This window comes from Lynx rufus, unplaced genomic scaffold, assembly GCF_022079265.1.
Source record: "Lynx rufus isolate CCGP_SWC_20201006 ecotype Redwood Valley unplaced genomic scaffold, mLynRuf1.p SCAF_6, whole genome shotgun sequence".
Taxonomy (NCBI): Eukaryota; Metazoa; Chordata; class Mammalia; order Carnivora; family Felidae; genus Lynx; species Lynx rufus.
Window position 1 is genome coordinate 111941820 of NW_025814878.1, and position 22530 is coordinate 111964349.

General features: G+C 40.1%; 1 protein-coding gene and 1 pseudogene across 7 annotated transcripts in view; one reads left to right on the top strand and one right to left on the bottom strand.

Annotated features, from left to right (window-relative positions):
• Positions 1-954: 954 nt before the first annotated feature.
• Positions 955-22530, top strand: part of FKBP5 (FKBP prolyl isomerase 5) — a 120785-nt gene continuing 99209 nt past the window's right edge. For 5 of the 7 annotated variants that reach the window (XR_006966179.1, XR_006966180.1, XM_047102206.1 and 2 more), the window contains exons 1-2: positions 955-1062; positions 8357-8462. The gene's annotated coding sequence lies outside the window, so the exon portion shown is untranslated. Of the gene's footprint in view, positions 1063-1760; positions 1865-8356; positions 8463-22530 lie in introns of those variants that run through there. The other 2 variants (XM_047102204.1, XM_047102207.1) reach the window with 2 other exon arrangements.
• Positions 4472-21744, bottom strand: LOC124529188 (60S ribosomal protein L30-like; annotated as a pseudogene).

Here is a 22530-nt window from a genome sequence, read left to right on the forward strand (position 1 = left end):
TATGGGACATAAGATTTCCATAGGTGACTATTAAGTCCCATAGCTATGAGACTTTAGGTTTCTGTTTCTCAAAAATGAGGGGTTTGAGTTAGTTACCCCTTAAAGCCCAGGTGCAGCCAGTTCTATCTCCTCATCTGAGTCTCTATGGGAACTACTCAGAGGCAGCCAGCCTTCTGGTTGGAGGAGCTTAGCCCCTCTTGAAGCTGAGTTTGCTCAGCGGGTCTACCCTTTGCTGATGGGGGGGGGGTGGGGGCGGTGGTGCGGTGGGAAAAGGGGATCAGAGAACACCAATATTTTTTAAGGTCTTTTGCTGTCTCAATGGCCTGGTGTCTCATGCTTGAAAGGCAGAAAACCACAGGACAGCATAGTCTTCACAGTCATTTAGTGTCCATGGGGAAGTACCACGGGCTAAACTGGTTCTCAAGATGGGATTTTCCCGAGGCCCAACGGGGCATTTTTTTTTTTACTTCCTAGGGCTAACCTAGTCTGCTTACCTGACACAAACATCCTGGCCTGCCCCTCTCCATCCTTTGGGCAGGCCTGGCAAACAGGCAGCAAGGCAGAGCTTTCAGAGATACGATTCAGATGTGAAGTCAATAGCTTGTTTAGGCATGAGTTTCTCTGAAGGTAAGAGACGGTGTGAGGGGGCATGGGTCAGTTTCCTTCATCCCTTCCCGCCGGCCCCCACAAAGGCCAAGGGCCAGACACGTGGGCTGGCGTGGAGAGGCGGAGTTTACACTAAGGCGGAGGTGCAAATGGACGGGGGCGGAGTCTCATTTGCATAGACGGTGCGCGGCCACCAATCCGGACGGGCGGAGCGACAGCCCGCGCGCCTTTTGGGGGCGGACTGACAGCCCCGGGGCCCTATCGAAGACGGGTCCTGCGGCCGGCGGGGGCGGGACCGCGCCGGGCGCTGCCCCGGGGATTCGGGCCGGTTCGCGGGCGCTGCCAGTCTCGGGCGGCGGCGTCCGGCGCGCGGACGGCCTGCTGGGTGGGCTGGGGGCCGAGCAGCGCGAGGGTGAGGCGGAGAGAGAAGGGGCCAAGGAGCAGCCACGGCGACAGGTACCGGCGCCATGGCCGCAGGGATGGGGCGGGCGGCCGCGGCGCCCCGGGAACCGAATTCCCTCCTTCGCGGTCAGATCGCCGCCGCGCCGCTTCGGCGCCCCCTCACGCGCGGTTCTCCTGCCCCAGAGAGGCAGGCTCGGGGCGAACGGGGCGGGGGAAGCCTCGAGGCGAGCGCGCCGGATGCCCCTTGCCCAACTGCGGGGCCCCTCCGCGCCCCGCCGGCCCGCGGGGTCGGTGCTCTCTCCGCGAGGCGCGGAGTCGGGCGACCGCGAGAGCCGCTCCCCGCCCCCGCCGCGCTCCCCCTCGCGGAGTCGAGGCCGGTTGCGCCCGCTCGTCCTCACCCGGCTTTTGTTTCCTGCCCGAGGTGACAGGTCCCGGCTCCGGCTCCCGTCGGTCTCCCCCGACTCGCCCGAGGCCCGGCGCCTGTGACCGCGACCGCCCGGAGCAGGCTGCGGGACCCGCGGAGAGCCGGGCGGCGCGTGAGCGGCCGCCGCCGCGGGCGGGAGAGAAACTTCGCCTTCCGGGGCCCGGGCCGGCGGGCGAAGTCGAGCCGGGGTGAGCCGTGCGCCGGGACGCCGCGGGCGCGATGGAGCCGCGCACACCTGGCGGGGCCCGTGGCGGGTGAGGATAACGGAGTGTCCCGCTGCTGCGCTCCTCGCTTTCGGTTTGCGCTCCCGGGGCGGTGGGTGTGGATGCGTGTTCGCCGCCTTCACCTGCCACCATGGGACAAGTGACTGGGATACAGCATCCCGGCTCTCAGCCGCTCTTGAAGGGTGCCAGTGCAGCGCCTTTCTAACAGGTGATTATTCTCGTGCCAGGTGAAAGCCAGTTCCAACTTGTTTTAGGGCTCCTGACTTGGTTCACTCCTGGAACGTTAGAACTCCTTCCACTGATGTCTGAAAAGGTGTACTGGCAATAGTATAGGAGTCCAACCCAGTACTGATTTAAAACAAAAAACAAAAAACACCAACCGTTTGAGGGGGTCAGCGTGCAGATTGATTGCATTCTTTCCATGGACGAGCCTGGAGGAACATGGTCTTATTTTAAAAATTCGGTTTCTGCAGTGGTGGCGAAAGCATAGTAAGGTACAAAGTTAGTAAATGGAGAATGCAGAACTCTAGATACCCTTCAGGGTGGTTCAGGACAGCGTGTACAACGTTTGGCCGCCATTCAGTAAATTCTGCATGAAGTAGTTTGAGCTCGTGGTTTTGGATTTACTTTTCAGGAGTATGTTTTCCAGTGGAATAAGGCTTAGCATTGAATGGGAGCTTTCTTTGGAAAAATGGGAGTAGACAGGAGTGTTTATTTTCATTGTCTTCCCATTTTGTTAGATTGTGGACAAGGGAAAAGTCAAGACATATTTTGGTTAAGTGTTTTTAATAGTCTGTGGAATTCTGCCCCCCACCCCCACCCCCACCCCAGAGGGGTTTTTACTTTGGAGAATTGTAGTAGCTTTTTCTCTTGGTGTATGAATCAAAAGTCAGGGATAGACTTGAACGAATTTTTATTCTTTTTGGGAAATTTTTATTTGTCGTACTTTCACTTAGCCTTTTCTGCGTCTCTCTCTCCCAACTGACCTCCACTTACTTAATCCACCATTATGGACCTGACCAATGTAGGGCATATACAGAAAAAATACATTTAAAAATAGTATATAGTTATTTTTTAAATGTAGTTTATATGTATTTAAGTTTATTTGTGAGTAACTTGATTTAGCTTACTTAATTTTTTTCTAACGTGTGTTTTGTGTCTATTGGGGATGACTTATATTTAAGAGGGGTGCGACTTTTTAAAAGCAATGTTATAGTTTTGATTTAATTATGCTACTTTATTAATATTTCACTGAATGGTTATTTTATTATGTACCTAGCTATTTAGTAACATCATTTAAAGTTGAACTCTTTAACCAATAGGCTAGTTGTGACTGGGATTTTAAAACAAAATCAAAGAGATGGTCTTTATGAAGTGTTTTATATCTCTAAAACAACAGGGTTAAGTGTTATGAGGTCTTTGTCCTTACAACATTTAACAAAACAAATACATACTTTTTTAATCTTTAATTTGGGGTGTTTTTTTTTTAAGAAAAAAACCCCCATAATTTTAACCAGTTCAACATGAAAACCTTTTAAAACACTGGATTAGGCAACTAATTAAATCCTCAGTTTTCTGTTTGTTCTTGGGCTGGAAAAGAACACATATTTTGGGTTAGTTTCCTAAAGGTTTCTTAGCTTAGAACGAATCAGTCTAGAGAAGAAAGAACATCCTCATTCTGTAGCTGTAGAAAAAGTTATTGCTATTAAAGCAGAGTTGTCTTTTTGATGCTTAGGGGAGATTTGTTCAACAGTGGCACGTCGTGTTGAGTGGCTTTTATTCTACATAAATAGTTGTAAGGAATCTTATAAGCCTGAGGTTCTCTTTGTTTTGGATGACTTAGATAATTGTTCTTTAAAGTGTATAGGAATATATGAGTTTTAACTAGTATGTGTAATTTTCTATGTATAATTATTACAATCCTTATCATATGGTGATGTTTAAATATACCACATATAGTAAATTAAACTTATATTTCATAGTTTTATTTACACAAAAGCATATTTTAGGAACTTTATTAAAAACCCATTTCCAAATTCAGTTTTTAGATATTTTACTGGTTTTTTTGGTCCACTTTAACTTGTGGTAGACCATATCAAAATTATCAACCACATTTCAGTTTCAGAATTAAGCATAAGTTGAATTCTTATATGTACACAATAAACATATTGAGTGTTTAAGTCATTTATCCTCAGGTGTGGTTCTTTTTGTTGTTTGGGGGTTGGCAAATATTTTTGAATGAAGAAAGGCACAAAAAAACAAGGACATATACTAAAATAGCTAATTTGAGGATAAATCAAGTGGCCGTGTTAGACATGAATATGGCTTTATTTGACCACAGTACGCATGTTACACCTAGCATTAAGAATATCTCTGTATAGGCCTTTAATTAATTTTTCAGAGTTCCTAAAGAAAAATCTATATTGTCCATATTTTGCCACAACAAATTCTGTGATTACTCAATGCTGAACAGTTAAATACAGACATTTTATAATTCTGAAACAATTTGAACTTTTAAAAAAAATTTTTTTTTTTTTTTAAGCTGTCTACTCAGTGTGGGGCTTGAACCCACAACCCTGAGATCAAGAGTTACATGTTCCACCAATAGAGCCAGTCAGGCACTCTGAAACTTTTTGAACTTTTTTTTTTTTAAACAAAAGTTTGTCTTTTTTCTTTTATTTTTTGGAGAGAGAGAGAGAGAGAGAGAGAGAGAGAGAGAGAGAGAGGTTGAGAGCACGTGTTGAGCAGGGGAGAGGGGCAGAGAGAATATCACAGGCAGGCTCCACTTTCAGCTTGTGACTGACTGAGGCACCCTGGCGCTCCTGAACTTTCTAACATAGTTGATTAGTAATTATTTTGCTTTCTCATTATTGTACATGTCTGAATTTTCTACAGTGCATTTCCCCCCCCCCCCCCATTTCTGGCCAGCTTTAAAGAAAAATTTTGCATGGTTTACTTTTCACCAGTCTTTTCTGGCATGCTCCTGGTGTTACCAGAATCACCTGGATCAGTGATAACCATTGTGCATATTCTGTAGTATTTTTCACAGGCTGGGCCCAATTCAGTATTCTTGCCGCTGCGTGTTGGGCCCCAATTTTGGCCAAGATAGTGTAGTGCTTATTTCCTCAAGGCTGGGCAGTTGTTGGCTAGGATGACCAGTTTGGCCGTGTCTGATTATTTTATCTACTTGTACCCCATCATGTACTGTCCCCTTATCATATCAACTTGGAGCCTAGAGGTAATTGACTCCAGTGAGGACTTCTGTGCAGCACCATCTTCCTGCCTTAGGTGTGGGACAGCTCCAACCAAGAGCAGTCTCCAGTCCTGGCCTAGGAGCTAGTGAGAAAGGCTCTATAGTGCTTTTTTTTTTTTTTTTTTTTTTTTTTTTTTTTTTTTTTGACTTCTGATAATATATCCCCAAAGTGTAAAGAAAATTAAATTTACATACAGAGGAGACATACACTGAGTGGTTGTTGGTATGTAAGTAACTATTGACTTTAAAACAATAGCCACTTAAGTGTGATTTAATTTGCAAATAAGATACCGTTACATGACTCTTCCGTCAAAAGAGAGCTTAAAATAATTATAGTAGGGCCTAACTCACTCTTGTAACTAATTTGTATAATAGGTTACTAAGGATATTTAGCAATATTTTAAACACTAAAATTCAAGCTCTCAAAATAATTTGTACCTCACAATTTGTTATGAAGAGAATTACCCTGTATTCTGCTGAAACTTAAACATGTAAGACTATGTCCTTAAATGGGGCAAGTTCATTTTATGCTTAATATAGTATTTACTTCTAGTCTTTTGGAAAACATCTAGTTAATGAGAGTGAAGGACCACCAGAGGGAGTATGGGGTCTACACAATTGCTGTACCTGTTTTCTGCTCTTGGTCTGGAAGAAAGATATTTTAAAAATAAGAATAAAATTGTAATTCTCTAAAACAGTCAGGAAAAAGATGATGACAGTTGAGAGTTGTAGTGGTTTAGAGCCACTGTTGGTTTTTGTAACAATTAATCAAGGCTGTTTTCCTTGTTTTTTTAGAAAATGGTACAATTATTGGAAAATGATGTATTTTCAGAGTGAATAATGGGTTAAGTAAATAATTACACACCTGTGAAAGTCAGGGACCATTTAAATGCTAAGAATATTTTTTAAGATTAAAAATGTAGTACATTAGAATGGTATGTTTTTGAAGTTGCTCATTTTGGGGGAGGAGGAATAAAAGGTGAACAAAGAGCAAACATTAGAAGTGGGTTGTTTTCTCCCATTGATAGTTGCAAACCCTTATAAAACAGGCAGTGGTAAATTTCTAGGACATTTTGTAGCATTCTGCCTCCATCTTGGCAATTTATGGGTAATGTTAAATGAGGAGACACTTTTAGTCCCCTGAAAATGAGAATCTGATTATCAGCAGCAGAGTTGGGAGTTTCAAATTGACTTCAAAAATCAGATTTATGTGTATGTTTCTTAATGTTACCATCACTAGAAATTAAAGAAATTCCTCTACTTTTAGCTGCAATTACACAGTAGAATTTCAGAGTCAGGATGTGTCTTTCATAGACTTAATGCTGCGGTAAATTACTTCTTGGGGTGGAGAAAACATCCTAGGGATTGAGCTTTTTTCAGAATATATTCTCAATGGAGATGGGATGGTCTTTACCCATGTTAAGTGTCAGCCAATGGATTATTTCCCTGTTTAACTTAAAAAAAAAATTTTTTTTTTTTTTTACATTTATTTATTTTTGAAAGAGAGACAGAGCACAAGTGGGGAGGGGCAGAGAGAGAAGGAGACACAGAATCCGAAGCAGGCTCCAGGCTCTGAGCTGACAGCATAGAGCCCCACGCGGGGCTCGAACTCACAAACCGCGAGATCATGACCTGAGCCGAAGTGGGACACTTAACTGACTGCGCCGCCAAGCATCCCTTAACTTTGTTTTATTTATTTATTTCTTTAAATTTTTTTTTTTTAATTTTTTTTTTCAACGTTTATTTATTTTTGGGACAGAGAGAGACAGAGCATGAACGGGCGAGGGGCAGAGAGAGAGGGAGACACAGAATCGGAAACAGGCTCCAGGCTCCGAGCCATCAGCCCAGAGCCCGACGCGGGGCTCGAACTCACGGACCGCGAGATCGTGACCTGGCTGAAGTCGGACGCTTAACCGACTGCGCCACCCAGGCGCCCCTTAATTTTTTTTTTTAACGTTTATTTATTTTTGAGACAGAGAGAGACAGAGCATGAACAGGGGAGGGTCAGAGAGAGGGAGACACAGAATCCGAAACAGGCTCCAGGCTCTGAGCTGTCAGCACAGAGCCCGACGCGGGGCTCGAACTCACGCACCGCGAGATCATGACCTGAGCCGAAGTTGGCCGCTTAACCGACTGAGTCACCCAGGCGCCCCTTAGCTTTGTTTTAAAAAAGCAAGACGATGGGCGCCTGGGTTGCGCAGTCGGTTAAGCGTCCGACTTCAGCCAGGTCACGATCTCGCGGTCCGTGAGTTCGAGCCCCGCGTCGGGCTCTGGGCTGATGATGGCCCAGAGCCTGGAGCCTGCTTCCGATTCTGTGTCTCCCTCTCTCTTTGCCCCTCCCCCGTTCATGCTCTGTCTCTCTCTGTCCCAAAAATAAATAAACGTTGAAAAAAAATTTTTAAAAAAAAAAAGCAAGACGATAAAATAAAATTTGTACTTTTAACACATACTTTGGGTTTTACTCCTCGCATAGAAAATGATTGTGTAGTGGAGGCAACAGTAGCTTATATGGAGAGAAATCTGTTTCTCTTTTGAATTATTCTTAGGTTAAAGCATAATACTAAGTAAGAGGGGCGCCTGAGTGGCTCAGTCGGTTAAGCGTCCGACTTCGGCTCAGGTCATGATCTCACGGTTTGTGAGCTCGAGCCCCGCGTCGGGCTCTGTGCTGACAGCTCAGAGCCTGGAGCCTGCTTCGGATTCTGTGCCCCCTTCGCTGCTTGCCACTTGCACTCTGTCTCTCGCATTGTCTCAAAAATAAACATTAAAAAAAATACTTATTAAGAAAAACTGAAATGGACAGCTTTCCCACGTTAGATGTGTTTTCACTGTGAACTTTATACATTTAAAGAAATATATCTTTGTTGGCCCCAGTTGGACTTGTCAGAATCTATTCATTTATATACACACGCGTAGGTAAAATACCTATGTTTTATTTTTTTGTATTTTATACAACTGTATACATATTTCCTATATATAATTATACTATGTAATGAGTCCATCTATCTGTACTATATGACTTTACAGGCTTATTTATATGTGAGCCCCCCCACCCCTTTCTAAATGAAATCTTATTTCACCAAGGAGAAAGAAAGTACATATTCACAAAAAGATTGATGTAAAATGTTCATGGCAGCTTTTTTTACGGTAGAAATGAACTAATGATTCGCACAACATAGATGAATCCAAGAAATATTATTCAGAGCAAGAGAAGCCAGGCATAAGTATGTACCAAATGATGCCATTTTTGAAAAATACAAGAACGGGCGAAACTTAGGTATGGTGATAGAAATCAGGACAGTGGTTTCTGGGTAAGAGTGTGGTTGACTGGAAAGAGGCAAAAAGGAACTTTCTAGGGAGATTGAAATATTCTGTAGCTTGACTTAGGTAATGGAAATTCAAGTGTACGCTTTTTGGGTAACTTACTTTCATATAATTTTTAACTTACAGAAAAATTGCAAGACCTAGTCCAAGGAACGCCCAGATTCACCAGTTGTTGGTGTACACGCTTGTTCAAACTTACTGAGCTGACTACTTAAGATCTGGGCATTTTACGGTATGTAATTTTTACTTTAATGAGGAAAAGAGCTACAAAAATTTGTTGGAGAATGATCTTGTTATCTGCAAAATGAAATACCTCGATTCAGACTTAAGGAGTTCTTTACTGATGATGGAGAGGAGAATCACTGACGATCTCTTGTCTCTGTATATGTGTATTTATACTGCTTCTCTCTGAAGTTTCATGGTGACTTATTTCTGTTAGAAGAAACAAGGTTCTGAACGTGATTCAAAGCAGAAGTATCAGCAAGGAAAGCCTGTCTTATTAGAGTATGGGACTGATAGCTAGCAATAGCTTTCTGGGAAGTGAGGGTGTGATTATTCCTGTTAAGGGTTGCACACCTACAGTGTGCTAGATTTTGCACAGACATGCATAGTTTTTATTGTTTTGGAACTTACCAGATGAACAGGAGGCAAACAAATCTGCTTGTCTTTTTTTGGGTGGTGCTGTTTATCATATGGAGGAAAGATAGGCGCTTACAAACTGTATAAACTATTCTTGGTTATCAGCGAGTGGCAGATCTAAGCAGTAAATTTGTTGCTCTTCATTAGTTGCAGTGCTGTCAGAGTCTCTAGAGTGATTTGGTTTAAACTACATCTATTTAAATCCTAGCTAAAACTTTGGTAATTGTTAAAAACATTCAACTTTACCCTTCTACTTATTAGTTTATATACTTTTATTTTTTTTATTTTTTATTAAAAAAAAATTTTTTTTTAACGTTTATTTATTTTTTTTGAGACAGAGAGAGACAGCATGAATGGGGGAGGGGCAGAGAGAGAGGGAGACACAGAATTAGAAGCAGGCTCCAGGCTCTGAGCCATCAGCCCAGAGCCCGACGCGGGGCTCGAACTCACGGACCGTGAAATCGTGACCCGGGCTGAAGTCGGATGCTTAACTGAGCCACCCAGGCGCCCCAGTTTATATACTTTTAAATGTGTGGGTTTTTTTTACAGGTTAGGGTTAGGTATAATTTATGGGTCGTGGTTCTTTTAATTTTTTTTTTGTATCCACATAAAAAAGTTGTTTATTTGATTACTTAGTAGAGTGGAAAATATTTGAAGTAATATGACAACTAACCAGCAGGTTCAACAAAGCAATCATTGATACTGGGGATGAATGTTTATTTTGCCTTTACTAATGAAAATCATACATTTATATGGACTATATATTTTCTTCAGCAAAAATTGTAAGTTCATTGAAAAGCAAAATAACAAATGTCCAACATCAAGTAACAGGGATAAAAGGACGTTTTGCATTTAATGAACGTATTCATGTTTCTCTAAAATGACACAGGATCTTTTTTCCCTTTCATACACACTAAATTTCATTGGTCTATTAAGAATGAGTAAAACATTATTTGAAATGTTTTATCTGTTAGGATTTTGGTTCAAGTTGTCAAGCCGTTTTTGTTTTTGTTTTAGTTGTCAAACCTTAACTGCAGATAGAATTTTAAAAATATCTGTAGATAGGCTTTTTTTTTTTTTTTTTTTTTTTTTTAGAATGAAAGTTTTAAACTACACAGACCTGGGGAGAATAGTATTATGAACCTCTACCTATTCTCCAGATGTATTAACTGTCAACATTTTTTTTGTGCTTTTTTTTTTTTTAAGTTATTTAGAGAGAGAGTGTATGTGCACATGGGGCAGGGGCAGAGAGAGAGAGAGAGAGAGAGGGGAAAGAATCCATCCCAAGCAGGTTTTGCGCTGTCAGCACAGAGCCCAGTGTGGGGCTCGATCTCATGAACCATGAGATAATAATGAGTGACCTGAGCCGAGATCAAGAGTCAGATGCCTAACTGAGCCACCAGGTGCTCCCAGTGTGCTTTTAAGACCATTAAGTTCTCACAAATATTATAAAATGGTAGTGGTATTGGTGCATCAGATTTTTCTCTTAGTATTTTCCAAAAGTTTTGTTATAAATACAGAAACTTCAGAAGCAGTGTGTTTTAGTTCAGAGACTTGACTTTGGACAAATAGTAATTATGAAACTGTTTTAATCCTTAGCTTCTCTCTGTCAATTCATAGCCTGAGGAAAAAATAATGTTTTAGCTTTTCGTTTAGAACGAAGCAGTCCAAATATTCTGTATCTACATAATAAAGTATTCATCTGGAAGGTTAGGTCATCTTCAAAGTGTATTATCTGAGGAATGCCGTTGTTTTAAGAGTTTTTTTTCTATATCCTTCTCTTTCTCTAAAAACTTGGTCCTTGCTGTGCTTTTAGGCACCAAATATGTATCTTCTGTTTAAACTTGAGGCCTTCCAAACTTGAGGCCCAGATTTTCACCTATGTCTTAAATCTAAATCTGTTTAAATACCATCTCTGTAGAAGCTGCACACCAACACCCCTGCCCCTCATCCCCAGCCAGAAAGCTCTTCCCGGTTTTCCTCTTTAGCTGTTAATAACTCCATTATTCTTGTCGGTCATTTTTCACTCTTCCTTTACTTCCTAAGCTCAGTGAGTCACTAAAACACTTTGTTTCTGACTTTATAATGTCTTCTTTATTTTTTTGTCCTTTTCATTTCTAGTACAATTATCCTAATTTGGTTAACATGTTGAAGTAGGAGATTATCCCTAATCTATAATGAACTTGATACATACCAAAATTAAGCTATGTTTCTAGAGTAAACTAAGGCATTTTTGTCTCTTTCAGAGAAGGCTTCAGTCAGCCCTCTATAGCAGAGACATCATTTTGAAGACCTAAGTAATCACTGTATTTAAACTAAGATGATACATAAGACTTGAAAATCACTCAGCTCAAATAACTTGGAGAACGGTGACTGGCAGGGCCCACAGTTTATTGTGGGGGGCAGGGGGTAGGGTGTAAGCAGCAGCCTTTCTTAGACCACAGAAATGGCCCAGGATGAGTTCCTTCCAGGCCATAATGTCTTCAAGTGCTTCGCAGTTGAGGAAATATTAAGTGTATATTATACACTCTGATGACTTCTTGGTGTTTTTAAGGCTAAAAGTACCAGTGTATGGGTTACTTAAAATTCTTCTCTTGTCCCTTGTGCCATATTTCCTGACCAAGACAGTTCCTGTCTAAAAGCTACTTCTGCTGAAAGTGACATGATACTCTTTTCATTATTTTTCTTTACAGACTCCTAAAATTGAAGTTTGTCAGAAAGATAGGAGCCTGAGGTTAGTTAGGAGGGTATAAAATAGAAACAGGAAAGTAAGTGATCCTCATTAGCTGTCATCCAGCCTCCAGGGGCCTTGGGCTTGATTCCTTTCCAGACGGGTTGTAGTTTATCAACTTGGCTTGCCTTTGGTTAGCTTATGGAGATCTTTTTTTCTTTCTGCTCTTCTGGGAAATGTTTGAATTTCCTCCTGGTAGGAACCAGGACTCAATTTGAGATTACTGACTTAGGGAATAAAAGAATTAAATTCCATATTGCTTTACATAATCCAGAATATCTGATTATTTTATTCTATGGGAATTAGGAATAAAATGTGGATTCTGAGATACTTAGCAGAAACTAATAGTTATTAAGAGTGGAAAATGGAGGAGTAAAATACATTGCTAGGAAGCCTTGTGTGGGGGAGCAGACCTTGGAATGAGATTCAAGAGTGTTGCTACTAAGTAGCTGTATGGTCTTGGGCAAATTAAAATCAACCTTTCCGGGCCTTATTTTAATTGTAAAATGAGTGGGTTAGATTAGATAGTATTTTAAGATTTCTTTGAATCTCTGAAATTCTAAAAGGAATGGTTTCTCAGGAAAAAAAAAAAAAACCTCCTAATTTATGTACTGTTCCTAGTAGTTTTTCAGCTATTGCTTCGTATACATATTTTTCTATTTCCTTCAGAGGTTAGGAAAAGAAACAATTATAGAAGGAGTCAGAATTCCTAAGTTGGATTAGATTTTAATGTTGTTATTTATCTGTGTTTCTCCACTGAGTTTATTCTGGATTCCTATTTTCTACCTTGTATCTGTGTCCATTTCCTTTCTTTTATTGCTTTTACTTGTCTTTACAGTGTTGACTTTCATATTCCTCTTTTCACTGCTTTTTGCTACTGCTTTTTTTTCTAGCTCTTCTTCACTGCTCATATTTCATTGTGGCATGGTATTCATCTGATAGACCCTTGAGTCTGAGCTATCACCAAATTAAATTTAGATATCCTAATAGTTGTTAGGATTAACGGGACCCTTCTACTCTAGTACATAAAGCTAGACAGAAGAGTCCAAAGATAAAGGGAGTGAGGGAGCTTGAAGGGAGAATGAGTGGTGTGAATGAGAGTTTCTAAGGATTAATTTGCTATTATGATTTAAACTATAAGTTAAGATATTGAAGTCTTGATGACGGTGACTCTGCCAGTGACAGCTTGGTCCTGGAGTCCTAATGGACTGTGAATTTCTTGCGGGGAGGTGCACCTGTGTTCCTGAATCCTTCGTGTTCAGGGGCATGCTGTAGGCTAAGCACTAGTTGAGCTCAATTGCAGTTAGCACGGATTCTTTCTTCAAGGTGTTCTCTGGTAGGCTGGACATGAAGACTGTGGTACAGACTCTTTTCAGTAAGACTGTCACTACCATTTGGAGAGATTGGACAACAGACAGAGCTTCTTCTAAGCCTCGTTTCCTCACCTGTAATATTGAGGAGGGGCAGTTGTGAGAATTAAATGAGACAGTGTCTATAAAGCACTTAGCCCAGAGTCTGGTATATGTGTTCAGTAATCATTAAATGCCATCATAGTTTCATTAACAAGCACCTTTATATTTCAGGCATTCGGCTCTTTTAGGTTCTAAGTAGTGTTGTTACAGAATAAATGAGACAAGAGCCTGTTCTTAGAAAAGATAGAATATATGCACAAAAGATAAACAACAACCTAGGCCCCACAGTAAGTGGCAAATGAGTGGTTTACTTAAGAACTTGAGGGGCAGGAATAATTGCTGAGCAGATGAGAACTTCAGAAAGGTGACAACTCGATCTGAACTCTGAAGGACTAGTTAGCAAGCTAAGAGAACAGGCTCTTACAAATTATAAACGGAATGCTATAGCTCTGCTACTGTGTAATCTCAAGCACAGTTACTCACCCCTCTCCCAGGATCGTTGAGAGAATTAAATGAGTTAGTATATGTCGGGCACTGAGAAGTGCTTCAGGCATGGTGAGAGCATGATAAATTAGTAGTACAAGTTAAGAGGAGAGAGAGTGCATTTCAGATAGAACACTGAGTGATAATGAACGGGAGATATTCTAGATTTTTGTTGGAAATGATGAGGCCAAATTGGCTGAAGGGAATAACTTGTTGGAAAATAGCTGGTGATTATGTAGGGGCAGGATTATGAATGATTAAGCCTGGTGTTAGGAAGTCTTTTCTATAGGTACTGAGGCAACTTGGGAGGATTTCTTGGCTTATTTGTGAGGCACTCTGGCATTTCTCACTTTCTTTCCTGATTTCATTATAACTGAAACTTGTGTTTAAACTAATTTTGACAATGAAACTCATGATCCTTCCTGAACCATTTGTCCATTTCTTTTTGTAAACGTGAATTCTTCTACTTTTTTTCTCTCCATGTTTTAGTTGTTTACATAATCCTTACTCCTTTTCTCCAGATTTTCCTCTCTGTCCTCAGAAACCCCAGTCTAGATCCTAAATCACTAAAGCCATAATGTAGAAAGAGCCAGGGGGAGAGAGAAAGAGAGGAAGGGAGGGAAATAACCTGTAGTCCAGCCATCTTGTTTTACAGATGAGGACATTGATGTCCAGAGGAAGTACAGTCACATGTTCAAGATCCACAGCTAATTAATGAGCAAGCCTGCACCTTTTAGAGCTAAACTAGGGCTGGTTTTTTTTTGTTTGTTTTTTGTTTTTTGTGTTTTTTGCTGTCCTATCCAGTGTGATTCTCAACCATCTGAGTGGTAATTACAGTAGAACTACCAATAATTTTTCTACTATTACTATTAAAAACCAAGATAAAAAATAGTTTTACTACCAAGAAAAATGTGATAGTGATTCACACTTAAAAAAAATTTTTTTTTTTTAATGTTTACTTATTTTTGAGAGAGATACAGAGTGTGAGTGGGGAAGGGCAGAGAGAGAGGGAGACACAGAATCTGAAGCAGGCTCCAGGCTCTGAGCTGTCAGCACAAAGCCTGATTTGGACTCAAACTCACAGACCACAAGATGATGACCTGAGCTGAAGTCGGACACTTAACCGACTGAGCCACCCAGGCGCCACGTAATTCACACTTCTTTAAAAAAATTTTTTTAAATGTTTATTACTTGAGGGAAAGAGAGAGACAGAGAGCAAGCAGGGGAGGGGCAGAGAGAGAGAGGGAGACACAGAATCTGAAGCAGGCTCTAGGCTCTGAGCTGTCAGCACAGACCCCCCGACGTGGGGCTTGAACTCATGAACCACGAGATCATGACCTGAGCTGAAATCTGCTGCTCAACCGACTGAGCCACCCAGGCACCCCCACACTTCTTAATGAGAAACCCATGATTACATTTCTTGGATGAGCATTACTATTCTTGAAGTAATATTTGAAACCAAAACTCCAAAATCTGCTTTAAGAAGAAAAGGGTTTCTTTCTTTCATTTTTAGAGTTGTGAATTATAGTAGCATTGTAAACATAAATAGCATTCTCAAAAAAAGTGGACTTTTTCAATCCACTTTTTCATTTTACTGATTGATGTGCTTGTACGATTAGCATGGAGAGTTGGGACCTCTGGTACTTTGGCCTTGCAGCCCCCAACCCTATATTTCTATTACAGTAGTCTCTTGAGTCGACATCTTCTCCAGCCTGTTACATTTTATTATATGCCACAAATAATGGTGAGAAACTTATTTCAGCATTGTTTTCTTCTACACAGTTTTCCTATGTAGATGCAGGATAATGGAAGATTTATTTATTTATTTATTTATTTATTAAAGAAAAAAATTTTTTTAACATTTATTTTTGAGAGACAGAGAGACAGAGTGTGAGCAGGGGAGGGGCAGAGAGAGAGGGAGACACAGAATCTGAAACAGGCTCTAGGCTCCGAGCTGTCAGCACAGTGCCTGATGCGGGGCTCGAACTCACGGACTATGAGATGATGACCTGAGCTGAAGACGGACGCTTAACCGACTGAGCCACCCAGGTGCCCCTAAATTTTTTTTTAATGTTTATTTTTGAGAGAGAGAGAGAGAGAGAAGACAGAGCGTGAGTGGAGGAGGGGCAGAGAGAGAGAGGGAGACACAGAATCTGAAGCAGGCTCCAGGCTCCGAGCTGTCAGCCCGGAGCCCGACGCGGGGCTCGAACCCATGGACTGTGAGATCATGACCTGAGTTGAAGTCAGCCGCTCAACCGACTGAGCCACCCAGGCGCCCCTACAATGGAAGATTTGTAAAGCTCTAAACTTAGTTTCTGGTCACTCGAGATGCTCAATAAATACTCCCTTTTTATAGAGTAGATAATTTTTTCTTGTATATAATGTCCATTCCAAGCCACCAAATAAATGATTATCACACTGTTTTTTTCCCTTGAAAGGTATTGTTTGAACTTTGGCAAGATGTCCTTACTGCATTTTGAAAATTTGCATGGTGTACAAATACTTCTTAGTCACTTTGAGTATACTTTTATCATGAATCATTTTGCAACTGGTAACAATGTTCTATAGTCTTTCCCATGATTACAGAAAGAAAAAGGCATGAGTTACCTAAAAATGCCCCAGACCTCTGCTTATCCTGCTGTATTCCTTCAAAGAAAGTAGGCTCCTGGACTAGATTCATTTTTACTAAAGTACTAATTTTTCTTTATCATTCTTAAACACTGAAGTTGAATTGTATAATCCACAGATGTATACAAATTTTTTCTCCCATATCCTTAAAGCTTTGTATCCAGTCACTTACTTACTATATTTCCCATGGTTTGGTTTCTTTTTTCCTGTCTTCCCTTTTCTGAAGGGAGAAGGGATTTTTTTTAATCTGCCTTGTGATCTGCAATTTCTTTTGTATTCGGAAAATTGTTTTGGTATAAGTCCTGTAATTCTCATACGTTGAGAAAGAAAGAGACTGTTTTGTAATTGTCATTCTTATATCAGTAGTATAATTTATATTTCCAATTTTGTAAACTATTAAATTTCTGCTATTGCTGTGTTAGCTGTCATGTATCATTTATATGCACTGTAGTTATGTTTGGTCATACTAAGTTCACGTCCACTGTTGTCAAAGTGGAAATATCATGGCTGGGGTGTATTTATGTATTGCTTCTAGAATTGTAGCCATTGACGAACAGGAAACTGAAAGCTGAAAGTTCAGGAAATGTATTGTATTGAGACTTTGTGGAAAAAATATATATGATACTGAAATCCATGACCATTTGAAGCCTGAAAAATTTATATATGAGTTTAGTCAGAAACGAATATTATGGATTCTTGTAGCAATGCTGTCAGATGCTTAAATATGATAATGGATGCAGTATGTGCATTGCGGGCCAGGAAAATTGTGCAATGCTAGAAAAAAATGCAACAGATTATTATATGTGTTCAACTATACGCTTTCAAGAAATAAAACAGCTGGCACATCTATCAAATTCTTCAAGGATGTCATGTTTTCAGAGAATTGCAGTTTGGGGTTTAGTTTAGTTCTCGGGAAGGGGAGGTCTCTATTTTACAAGGTAGTCCATTTTACTTTTAGGAAGTTCTGATGGGTAAGTTTTATTTTCTCAAGTTGAACTTTGTTTCCCTATAATTCATTAATATGTTCTGTATTTTCTTAGTGTTGAAAATAATTGACTAAAATGACTTCAAAAGTTAAATGTATGTTAAGTTTTATTTTTTCATGTATTGTGGCATTTTAGGTGCCTCATAAAATACTACCATTGGAATCTTTATTTTTGAACTTATTTTGTAAATTTCTGTCAGAGGAGATGCGATTAATGTATATGCCTGGAACCTGTATTTTCTGTTTCTATACATAGCTGTTTTAACAGGATGTGATTTATATGGCTTCAACATTCTATTCTTTGAGACAAGTAGGAAGTTTTAACATCGTGGAAGAGCACATTTTTCTAAAAATTGTATTTTTGTTGCTGTTCCATTGTTGTATATTTCACCAAAAGAGGTAACTAATGACTATTTCACTGCCACATTAAATGAGAATCCTATTTTTTTTTTTACAATGTTCTTTGTAGGAATTTCAGCTGCATTATATGTACTTATAATCATTTTATAAGTACTTATAAATCATTTTAATGGTCTCATTAGAATTAGCCTCTTGTCAGGATTGATTTTGGTTTATATCTGTTACGGTCACATGTTCACTTCCAAACTGTCGTGGCAGCCAAGGGGGTAGAAAGCAATGACTGGCAAAGATTGGGGATTGGTTCCACTCCAGGAGGTGGGGAACATGGTTCCCCGGTGGAAAGTCCCAGAATGCTGTTTCCAGCAGAGGAGGGGAGGAATGGACTTGGGGCTGACAAAACAAGGAGTCTCACCAAGGCCAGACCACACAGGGGCTGGGATGGAAGGTGAAAAAGTTGAACCGTGTGCGGTAGCTGCTCTTTTGTTGCGATAGATGTTTTTTTTCAAGAACAAGACCTTATTATACTTCTCACGTATATTATTATATTATCGAACTTCTTATGTAGTACATGTTCATTGTACAAAAATCTAGAAACATGTATGTTAGTGACGAAAATTAATATTTCCTATAACATTTTTCCCTTCCTCAAATGTTCTTGATTTCTCTTCATTTAGCATCTAGGTTCCTTTTTTGTTTGTTTTTGAGAGAGAGAAAGTGCATGTACGTGCAGCATGGGTGTGGGGCAGAGGCAGAAGCAGAGGGAGAGAGAATCCCAAGCAGGCTCCCACGCTGTCATTGCACAGTCTGATGTGGGGCTCACACTTGAACTGTGCGATCGTGGCCTGAGCGGAAAGCGAGAATCAGACGCTTAACCGCTTAACTGACTGAGCCACTCAAGTGCTCCTATGTTACTTTTTATTTATTTTAAAGTGTGCTTGTTGAACTGTTCTTTCTACAAATTGTGCTGCTAGTAACTTTTAGAATTAATTATGAAGGGAATAGGAGTCAATTTTTAAAACCTTTGTTTTTGTTTGATACAATTGCCCTATTAATTTGTATCTTTTTTGGGGGAACAACCATAGGCACAATGAGAACACAGACATGGAAGGCAGAATGGCTTTTACAGGGGAAATGGGAAAAATGGAGACCAAAAGACCTTTTTATAAGCTCTTAGGGAGCATGGACCAGGTTTTTCTTGTTACTGTTCTGTCAGTATCATCAGGCACAGTGCTTGGCACATAGTAAATGTTCCATAAATAATTGTTGAATGAAGGGATGAGTTTCTCATTAAGCATTTTGACTAGTTCATATTTCTTGCACCATGGATAATCAAGATCAATTATATTCATCCAAAATTAAGAGCCTTTGCTGTCACGGCCTTTTCTTTCTCTTTGAAATTTATTATTAAGTATAATTGACATGCAATATTACATTAGTCAGGTATACAACATAGCGATTTGGCAGTTCTGTGCGTTGCTCTGTGCCCTCCATGATAAGTTAATCCCCATCTGTCCCCATACAAAGTTATTATGGTATTATTGACTATATTCCCTATGCTGTACTTTTTATCTGCATGCCTTACTTTGTAACTAGAATTTGTACCCCTTACTCCCCTTTACCTGTTTCACCCATTCTCCCATCCACCTCCTCTCTGGCAACCACCAGTTTGTTGTCTGTATTTAAGAGTCTTTTTTTGTGGGGCCCCTGGGTGGCTCAGTCAACTAAGCGTCCCAACTTCAGCTCAGGTCATGATCTCACGGTTAGTGAATTTGAGCCCTGCGCTGGGCTCTGTGCTGGCAGCTCAGAGCCCGGAGCCTGCTTTGGATTCTGTGTCTCCCTCTCTCTCAGCCCCTCCCCACTCATGTTCTGTCTCTCTCTCAAATAAACATTTAAAAAAAACTCTATTTTTTTTGTTTCTTTTTTCTTAAGTGAATATTTAATACTGATTATTGTTTAAAAAGGTATGATTTGAAAAGATATATGCATCCCTGGGGCTAAATACTGAAGCAGCCTAAGTGTCCATCAAGAGATAAATGGATAAAGAAGGCATGATATACACGTGTGCACGCGCGCGCACACACACACACACACACACACACACACAAATATTTCTCGGCCATAAATCTTGCCGTTTGCAAGAACATGGATGGACCTAGAGGGTATTATACTAAGTGAAATAAGTTAGAGAAAGACACATACTTATGATCTTACTTATGTGGAATCTAAAAAACAAAACAGAGACTCCTAAATACCAAGAACAATGGTAGTTATCAGAAGGGAGGGGTGGGGGGATGGGCAAAAAGGTGAAGGGGATTAAAAGGCACAGACTTCTAGTTATAAAATAAATCGGGGGATGTAAAGGACAGCATAGAGAATATAGTCAGTAACATTGTAGTAACTTTGGTGACAGGTGATAACTGCTCATTGTGGTGAGCATTTCATAATGTATATAAATATCAAATCACTGTATTGTAAACCTGAAAGTAATATTGTATGTCAACTATACTTCAGTTAAATAAAAAAGGATATGTATGTATGTATGTATACATACACATACACCCCCTAAAGTGAAAATCTCTTGTTTCTTTCCCTGAATCCCATTCCCAGAATTAGCTACTATTAGTGGTTTGTTATATTTCTTTTCAGATATTTTTTGCATTCACAAATGTATATGCATTTTCTTTACACAAATAGAATAATAATATACATTCTGTTCTGTGATTTGCTTTTTTTTTTTCTCCCTTTAGGTCATTCTTAAACATCTTTACCTATCAGTTCATTTACAGCTGCTGCTTTATTTTTAGTTGCTGTATAATATTCCATTGGTGGGGCTATATAATAATAGTCCAGTAAGGAGGCTTCAGTTGTGTCATGTGTTTTTTTTTTTTTAACTATTACAACTGTGTTGTGCTTAATGTCCTTTTGCATATAATTTTTCTTCTGTGAGAATACCTACAAGTAATTTCCTGGAAGTATTGCTGGGTTAAAGGATATTTTGCACTTAAACCTTTTATAGATACTGGCAAATTCACCTTTAAAATAATATTTACCACTTTGTACTTTCATTAAGGATATGGGGTGTTATTTACTGATAACTATACGTTTTCATTTTGCTGATTAGAAGTGTTCATCTTGAGAAAATGAATCCTTCTCATACTAATTTGAGATGTTCAGAAGATGATAGACTAATATATTCCTGTTGCCTGAGGTGATCAGTTGAAGTCAAGTGAAAGAAGGTGCTCTGTACTGTCTGTAGACCTATTGTGTGCATTGCACTATTTGGCTATGGGAGATGAAGATGTTGGTTTTCTGGGGTTTTGTCTTAGAATGTGTAAGATAAACATTTATTAGTGACAGTCTGAAGGGGTAGAAGGCCCTGAGTGCTGGTCTGAGAAGTTTGGACCTGTGCTGGAGAACTATGTAAAGTCCTTGAATTGGAATTGTACTGTGTGAGAGAGGCTTTACTGGCAGCATGTATAGAATGAATGGAAGTGAGTGAGTAGGCTGGAAGTAGGCGGGCCAGCTGGAGAACTGTGGTAATTCGGGAAGGGAATGAAGAAAACCCAGAATATGGTGATAGATGCGGATTTGGAAAGAAGGATAGTAGGAAACACAATGAGTATTTGGCAAGTCCTGTTGATTAAATGGAGAAAAAATGTATTAAAGTTGTAAACCTAGGAGAATAGCCAGATAATACAGATGATGAAGTAAATAGAAAAGGGGATAATTTTGAAAAAGTTGGTTTTCTTTGAAACGGTAGGGATATAAAAGGGTTCTACTTATAGTCAGGCAGTTCGAGATCAAAACTGCAGAAGGGAAGGGGCGCCTGGATGGCTTGGTTAAGCGACTGACTTTGGCTCAGGTCATGATCTTGCAGTTCTTGGGTTCAAGCCCTGCATTAGGCTTTGTGCTGACAGCACAGATTCTGCTTTGGATTCTCTGTCTCCCTCTCTCTCTGCCTGTCCCTGCTCATGCTCTGTCTCAAAAATAAATAAACATTAAAAAAACTGCAGAAGGGAAGAGAGAGAAATTAGAAGTAGATTTGGTTATAATACAGGTAGTAGTTGGAATTAAGAGTGGTAAGTTCTGGTAACATGCAGTTGACGGGAAGAGCAGTTGATTGAGAACTACATTTTGAAAAGGGGTACTCTCAATAATGGGAGATGGGATGAAAGAAAAATCAAGGAAAGAAGAAATTAATAATTGGGAGCAGGAAAAGAATCAGGATTTATATCTGCATATGATACAATACTTACCTGATGTTTTCCAGGCACATGCTGTGTTCTTCTTTTGGTAGTGATACCTCAGAAAATTTTAATGGTTATCTTAAAGATGGAGTTAATTTTATTCCTGAAGTTATACTTGAGTTTTGGTGTCGTATGCTTTGTTCCTTTTAGTTTCATAAAATCTTTTCATCTTAATATCTGTGGGTCCTAAACAAGAAAAAAATACAGCTTATGGTTGGGTAAAGTCCATATACCTTGTACATTTTTCCCCCTCATTTTTAAGGTATTATTAGTCACCTGAGAGTGAATGAGTTTATCAGATCTTTACTGAAAACAGCTTTTTCAGAAAGAGAGTGAAGGGGTGCACAAAAAGGCACTGAGCTCCTGGCCAGAGCAGCAGGCCAAGGAAGTGAGAGGAAAACAAAGCAGGGAGATGGGGCACAGGAGACACAGTGCAACTCCTTTACAATCCAGCCGATGGGGCTCACTCAGCTAGCTGGAAGCAGGCCCCAGGGGCTAAGGTGCGTAAATCCAGGCCTCAATGAGGGACATCACAGCCTTGAGCAGTTAATTGATGGTTCAGAAAAATGTTTCCTGGCTTTTGAAACTTGGCCAATAACCAGTGGTAAGAATCCATATATTTTTAGGACATAGTGTGAATTTAGAGTTTTTACTGTCATATATTTTTAGGACATAGTGTGAATTTAGAGTTTTTACTGTCGTAGTGCTTGTCAGGATGGAGCCTACCTACAGGAAATGATACAGTATCAAACAGGACTTCTGATACTATGTGAAACGGTTAGAGTTGCAGCCTCAGGAGTCATTCTACCTGGTTT